At 42.2% G+C, this 7,484-nt stretch overlaps 1 protein-coding gene across 1 annotated transcript in view; it reads right to left on the reverse strand.

Moving 5' to 3' along the window:
- r3hdm2 (R3H domain containing 2) overlaps window positions 1-1,324 on the reverse strand; it is a 48,623-nt gene extending 47,299 nt beyond the window's left edge. Inside the window, exon 1 of the mRNA XM_079579373.1 lies at window positions 974-1,324. The gene's annotated coding sequence lies outside the window, so the exon portion shown is untranslated. The remainder of the gene's footprint in view (window positions 1-973) is intronic.
- Between the last annotated feature and the right edge of the window lie 6,160 nt (window positions 1,325-7,484).

The following is a 7,484-nucleotide window of genomic DNA, read 5'->3' on the forward strand; positions in this document are numbered from 1 at the left end:
AAGTCATTAATTTTCACACTTCTGTAAGAGACAATCAAATACATTGAGCAACTATTATAATGTCACAAAGAGCGATTCATTGTCAGAGTGTTAAACATACTCCTCAGGTTGAGTGCTGTCCGACTCATCAGAATACAGAAGAGGGAAAAAAGCAAGGTTTTCTAAACCTGAAACAGTGCTGAGGCCATGAGGATGGCATGCTATTTATAGCAACAGATTTTTTATTCAAGAGGGCTCTGCTGTTGTGCTTTCTCCCTCTTGCTTCTGCTGCTGCTTGTACATCTTCTCTACTTTGCCGCTGATTTACTGCAAACTTTAACTGCTTTCTTGCAAATAACAGAAACGAGCATATATAAATGTACAGTAAATATGCACCCTGTCTGTATCTAATGCCTCCGTCAGACACTGTCACCGTTACAAAGTACAGCTTTACCCACAGAAAGCCTTATGTACAGCCTTATGTAAGCCTTTAGGGTGTCCTTTTCCTCCCAGCTCCCCAAGGTGTGACAGTGCTGCGAAGAGACGCCTACTTCGGTGACTCTCCACCCCCACCCGGCCACCTCCACCTCCCCCTCCCACCACAGGACACACAGGGAGGGAATTCCGTATTACCTCAGCATTCGCCTCTGCACACGCACTTGTTTAGAGTGCACAGTTCACTGCACTGACCACGGGGTTCACAGCGCCTTATAGGCTACGAAGGCACTTTCAGACCAAACTCTTTGGAAAGGCAGACATCGAAATGAGGCTCTACTACACAGAAAGAGAAACACAAATGTATTGTCTCATTGAAGAAACAATGTCCTTGCAAGAGAGCTTCTAATTACAATAATTACAACAGGAGCTGTATGAAGACTAACAATGCAAGTGCCACGATGGTAGTTGTAATTGTCAGACCTATGATCTACCTAGCCCACTTAGACGCCACCTAAATTAGCAACTAACTGACAATTTAGACAAAGTGCAAGCTTACTGCATTCAGAGTTCGCTGTGAGGGTCTCCCATCCAACTTAGGTCAGGTGTGTCACAGAGAAAAGCTGCTCAAAACACCCTTTATTCCGTCTCTAAAGCTTGGAAAGTCGCAAGATATTGTGAAGAGAAGCAAGCGACCACTCTACTTTCCTCCTCTGGGCACCTGCTCTGCCGGTCTCATGTCTGTAGGTACGGGCACTTTTCCATCGCTGCTGAATTTCCGGTAAAAAAGGACGAGCCACTGACAGCCCTCCGTCTTTTTTCTGAATGGAGCCGTGACACTGGAGCCAAATGGAAAAGCGAGCTTGCCGGTTTCCTCTCTCCCCACTGCTCTTATGCATCATGCGCATAGCTTCCACCGCTCCCTGCTCTCACAACCCTCCCTCTCGCGTGCACGCTCTCCCCGACACACATTTCCTCAGCCCTCTCCATCTTTCTGTGCAACACTCAAATCTCTATGACAGCCAGCCCAGGGTCTGTGGGAAACCCAGCTGTTTAAAAGGGCGGCAACGGTGTCATTCCATACAACAGTCACCAAACAGATATAGAAAATCTAAATAGTTTGTCAATCTCTGGAATTAGGGTTGTCCCAAATCTGTTTCCAGACACTAATAAATACTTAAACTAGTATCTAATCAAGATGCTCATTTAGGTAATGATACCTGCAGTTTACCCTAAACTAGACCTTTCTGGAATAGTTTAAGAATGGTAAAAAAGAAGAAAATAAAAGTAGAAGGCATTCTGAGAAAAAGTTCCATAGCATTACCTCATCTACACAATTAGACAAGACATGGTAAAGAAAACTATACGCAATGCAAATGTAACAGTGCTCATTTTTTTCACTAGAACTGAATGTGTATTAAGTATTGAGGTGTCTCTTTGTATCAGAATCCAGTTTGAAGTATTTATTGTGACAACACTACTGCGGGCTACTTACTCAAATGTCTCTTAAGTGGAGTACAACACCTGGGCTCAAGTGGTTTGTGCTCAGCTACATGTGAACTCTCTGATTAAACCCAGAGACAATGATCCCTCTATCAATGACCGGACTGTATCTAAAAAAGTACTAAGTAACGTATTTCACTTTGTATAAAATTGTGTATAACTTATGGTTATGAGGGTAATGACCGGGACAAGAGCACAGATACAAGCGGTCGAAATGAGTTTCCTTCTCATTGTGACTGGGCACACACTCAGAGATAGGATGAGGAGCTCAGTCTAGAGCCGCTGCTCCTTCACACCGAGAGGAGCCAGCTGAGGTGGCTCCGGCATCGGTTTCAGATGCCTCCTGGTCGTCTCCCTCGGGGGGTGTTCCAGGACTGTCCCGTTGGGAGAAAGCCCCAAAGAAGACAGTGGTGCCGCCAGGGATCCCCCAAGAACAGAGGAAGTGTGCGTGGAGAGGAAAGTCTGGGCATCTCTGCTCAGACTCCTGCCTCTGTGACTCAGCCCCGGATAAAGCCGAAGAAAATGGATGGAAGGCTGAATGCATAAGGTCAAGTTAGCTAAGCATTAATAAGAAAAGCAAACATTTCTCTAAGAAACAGAGATTGGATGCTAGATTGAAATATATGTTGGGATAAGATTAGCCCTTTCTGGAGAACATAGGCTGATACCATGATGCTTTGGTGCAGGTCTGCAGCAGCATCACTTCATTGAAGGGACACTGCTGTGGCTTTAATGGCGGCGCGTGGCTGGGCCGCGTGCAGGGCCTTACTATGTTTGTATGTTCAACCCGTGTTAGCGTAGGTTTCCTTCGGGGTCTCTGGTTTCCCCTTCCACAAAAACATGCAGGTCAGGTTGGCCCATAGCAGCTCAGGACTAACCCTCCATTTGTTCTACGTAATTTAGTTATACAACTGTATACTGACAAAGGAAGCACTTCACAGTATTAGTAAAATCAACAGATACTATTCTAATCTAATTAAAATGCATATATATAATCCAAAAGGAAAAAAAGGTTATAAACCGTAGTGGACTAACCTGTATAATGCCACCACCATGACAACAGGTGCCAGTGTAAGCTAAGCCACATTTGTCCTTTTCAGAAGACGCCGTATGTGTTTATTCACAAACTTCTCAACTGTCACTACAAATAATTAGACATTTTAATTGCAAACATCTTTTGATAAAACGTGAATAGGCTGAATTTAGCTTAATACAAAGCTGAAGCATGACAACCTACTGTAAAATTTGATAAAAGAAGGAAGAGTGAAAGATAATTAAAATAGCTCATTAGATCGGACTCCCATAAGGCACACATTTGCATCTTCTCCCTCCAGCGGCTTTAATGGAAACAGAGCCTGGAAGATGCTGTGATGAGGCAGTCAAAAGTTCAGCATCAAAGACAGGCTCAGTGGGGCGCTGGAGGTAAAATATTTTGCATCCACACAGTTCTTGTGTATGACGGCAGCCTTAATAAGGATCCTTGTTTCTGACCAGTGTGCGTCAAGCAAAAATAAGGATGTTGGTTTGGATGGTGCTTCGTCAGCCCGTCTCAGCAACTACAGGCCTTACAGTGGTCATTTCAGCAGGGGAGCTTTACATATCACTCGAAATCATTTCTCTGTTGAAAAGAAATCTTTGCTACCCAGAGCTATGTTGGACTGTGTGTCAAAGCTTGGTTGGAGTGGCCTCCCCTGGCTACAGGTTGAATTACACATACTAGCAATATAAAAGGTTTCATTCATACCAAACAGCAGGCTAACAAAAAAATGGTTTGAGTGCAAAATGGCTTCACTTATGGATTCTGGGCTTTAAAAATCAAAGGACACGTTTGGAATCCACCTATAACACGACATAATCCAGAAAATACAAAACGAAGTGCATTCAGGCTTGGTGAGTAATGCAACCTCCATGTTTCTGAAGTGGGAAAAATGTTTTAACATAACGGAAAAAAAAGTTAATGTCGATTGTTATGTTCCCTTTAAGCAGAAAACATCCTGAACATGGCCACTCATTGGCAGGAGTTGATTCTGGTAAATGGTTCACCTTTGCAGGATTTATTAACCGCGCGTTTCTTCAAAAACATCTCACAGCACATGTTGAACATGGTTTGCAGCTAGATTGTGACTTTTTGATGTAAAGCACAGGGCATAAAATATGAGCATCAGAACATTTTTTAACCATATTGCAGAGTTCTAAACAACTACATGGTTAGAAGGTTTTATGCATAATAAAACCCCATGGACATGCAATATTCTACTTTAAATCAACCATTATAATTGTGATTTTGATTTGGCTGTGATCATCATGTATCATCATCTAATGTGCAATGCTAGTCCTACAGCTTGTACCATATTTACCGGACTATTAGTCGCACTTTTATTCATAATTTGGCAGTTTCCGGAGCATCTAATATGTGATTTTTTTTTAATTCAAATATATAATTTCACATGCCACTAGAGGGCACTGCAGGAAAACCAAGCAGCAGAAAGAAAGTTTGGAATGAACGAGGAAGCGGAGGTTACTTTTGGAGAAGAAAACAAAACAAAGCTAATCACGGGCTAAAAGCTCGATGGACACAGCGAGAGGAACAAGTTTGCAAATGAGAGCTTGAAAAACGAGCTGTTGCAAGAGGTTTGTAACGATGCAGTGGTTTGTTCGTTATGCTATAGTTATCTGAACTGTTTATGTGACGTGAACATACCAGGCACGTATTTAGTTCGTTGTTTATGCTTCATGAAGCTAACCATCTATGTGCTACGTTAGCACACCTATTCAACCTGTTGTTTTGTTTCTTCATTAGGCATTTTATGGCTACTCCGGAACGACGTATATATGTTTTTATCTTCTTCATTGTTCATATTTTGGCTGGTGCGTCTTATACTCCGGAGCGACTTAAAGTCCAGAAAATACAGTGGTCATTTCCAGTGCACAGTCTCTAACAAGATTCACCACAGGTTAGAAAGCAATGAGCTTAGAAGTAAAGCAGGAGGAGTGGGAAGGGCTGGGCAAGGATCAGCGGCCAAAGATACCACAGATAAACTGTTCAAGCTTTGCTCAGAGTGCAGATTTTAATGCCTTAGAGCCAGAGCGACTTCTTTCTTTTACAGAAATCATCGGCAGAAGACTGAGATTCTCCTCTACTTCACACCTGCACCTATACGACCAGTCCCGATATGGGTTTATAATGAAAAAAATCATGCCAACGCGACAGTTGAAGGACAGATATGAAGAGAGCAGATTGATAACCGCAGTGTGAATGGCAAGATAAGATGGAGCTGCACTAATGTGATAGAAGAAGAGGAGTGATTAGCCCAAGAAGACAGAAAGAGGAGTGGTGAAGGGAGGCAGAGAGAGAGGAGCAGCAGCAACAGCACCACGCTTAGTGCTCTGGCAGAGATCTATAAATAGCTCTTCAAATCTCTCTAGAAAAAGCCACTCTTCTGCTGCTGCTGCTGCAAACACACGGACAGGAGTGCTTATGGATACCTGACCGACTCAAAGCCCATGCATCATTTCTCATGCAAACATTAGGCCTGGCTGTAATCATTTGTATTGGCAGCGTTTTACGGTCTGAAACAACACATACGTCGCCCCTGTTATTTTTTTCATGAATATTTGATTACATGAAGTGAACAGGGTAAAAGTAGGCTACCTTCATCACTATATCACATACTACAGCAGTTAAGGAATAAAACATGGGTTGTCAGAATCTACCCTGAAAAATCTAATCAAAAGCTTCATATATGCTTTCAAAATCTAAATGTGTGGTGTTTGTGCTGGTAAGGGTTAAACATTGCTTGATACTGCATCGCCCTGTGCATGTTGCAGGCCATACGGAGAAGCATGTTCACAGGCAGCCTGGATACAGATTTTTTTTTTCCTTTGGTGGCCTAAGCAACAGCAGACTGTTGATTCAGTGACTCACCTGCAACAGATCCTACTATGGAGCCCGTTCTCAAAAATAGTGCTTCAAAACCAGCAGGAAAATTTCATAATTCAATTATTATTGTCAGCACGACACAAAAGGAGCACCTGCACGTAACCCACAAACTATTTTCGGCAATTAATTCACAAGCCGTGCAAGAAAAGAAAGCTTAACGTTCAAAGTAAGAATGAATTAGGTTTAAACTCGATCTTGAACTGTAAGACAATGAAAACGACACCATCTCAACCTTGCTCTCTTCACTTAAAAACAAAGGCTAAAACTGTCAATACTGAAATGTGATTGCAAGGGCAGTAAAGTGGTATGTTAAAGCCTTGACGACACAACAGGCCAAGTAAATATTCATACTTCAGACACACACGGCGTTCTCCCAGAGCAGATGTTTGAATCTCAGCTCCCACAGTCTGTGCTGTGATCCCACCTTGTTTGACACAACAGTCGTCAGTCTATTTCCAGCTCAAGTGTCACAACGTGAGCACAAGCTAAGGCGCGAACAAAGTAATGATCATTTTATTACCAGTATTCCGGATTTACTCTGAGTTTGTTCTACACCGCTACTCAAAAGCGGGTGGTGCTTACGAGTAAAACGTAAATCCTTATCGATTAAGGATTGTCCGAGCAAAACATTTAACACAACTAAAAACACAAACGCATTCACAAACGTCTGTGCTTTGTTTTTTACCTTTTACAACATCAACAGACAACCCACATCCATTTAGCAGGTCTCTGTTTTCACTATTCTCTGATGCACATGTGCAGAAAACATCTACGCATGTGCAGCTGTTACATGAAACATTCACAAGAAAAGTGTATCTGTCCAGAAGTATTTATACGTCGACTGTATAGAGTTCGGGAATGTGAGGTCATATCGCTAAGCATTATGGGATTAGCAGCAATTGTAAACTAATGGAGATTTTAAAAGTTATTGTTCACATTAAAACACTTGGACACCACAGTGAGTTAGATGTTTTTACCAGCAGTAACTCAACAGCTAACGGAGCTGTTCCACTGCTTTTCTCTCCACTTTTTATACTGTTTTTAGCTAATGTTAGTCAATGGAAATGTATGCCAACAGCTGCAAAGATGGCCGATCTCCATGGTAACTGTGGACTTTCCCGAACTCTATATGATCCAGGATAACTAATGAAAATTTACACTAATCATTTGTTATGTGTTTGTATATATGAGTTGAAATTAAAGGTAGGCTTGTAGCTTAGCTTGGCAAAATCAAGCACTGCAAGTTCCACAGTAAAGTCAACATCAAACCAAGTCTAAAGACACCACACTGTCCAGTAAATGCTCAAATGCAGAGAGTTGCAGATTTGCTACTTTTCATTCAGCTGAACAGCCCCATTGCTTCAGTCCTTCTAACTATCCTCTGCCACTAAAGATGAGCCACAGAGACCCTCACAGGGACTGGCTGCAATAAATGAACACCTCCACATCCAAACACGGTTCTTTTTGCGTTACATTTCATTTGGCACTGGGAATCATAGATAGACAATCGATTTCAAGTCATCCGAAATGATGAGTGTTGTGCTCACCTATCGCAGGCTGTGCGTCACGACTCAAGTTGAATCTTCAGGTTGTATCTGTGGGGAAAATAAATCGTTGTTGTTGTTTT

The sequence above is a fragment of the Gobius niger genome (assembly GCF_951799975.1).
Source record: "Gobius niger genome assembly, chromosome: 20".
NCBI classification, from domain to species: Eukaryota; Metazoa; Chordata; class Actinopteri; order Gobiiformes; family Gobiidae; genus Gobius; species Gobius niger.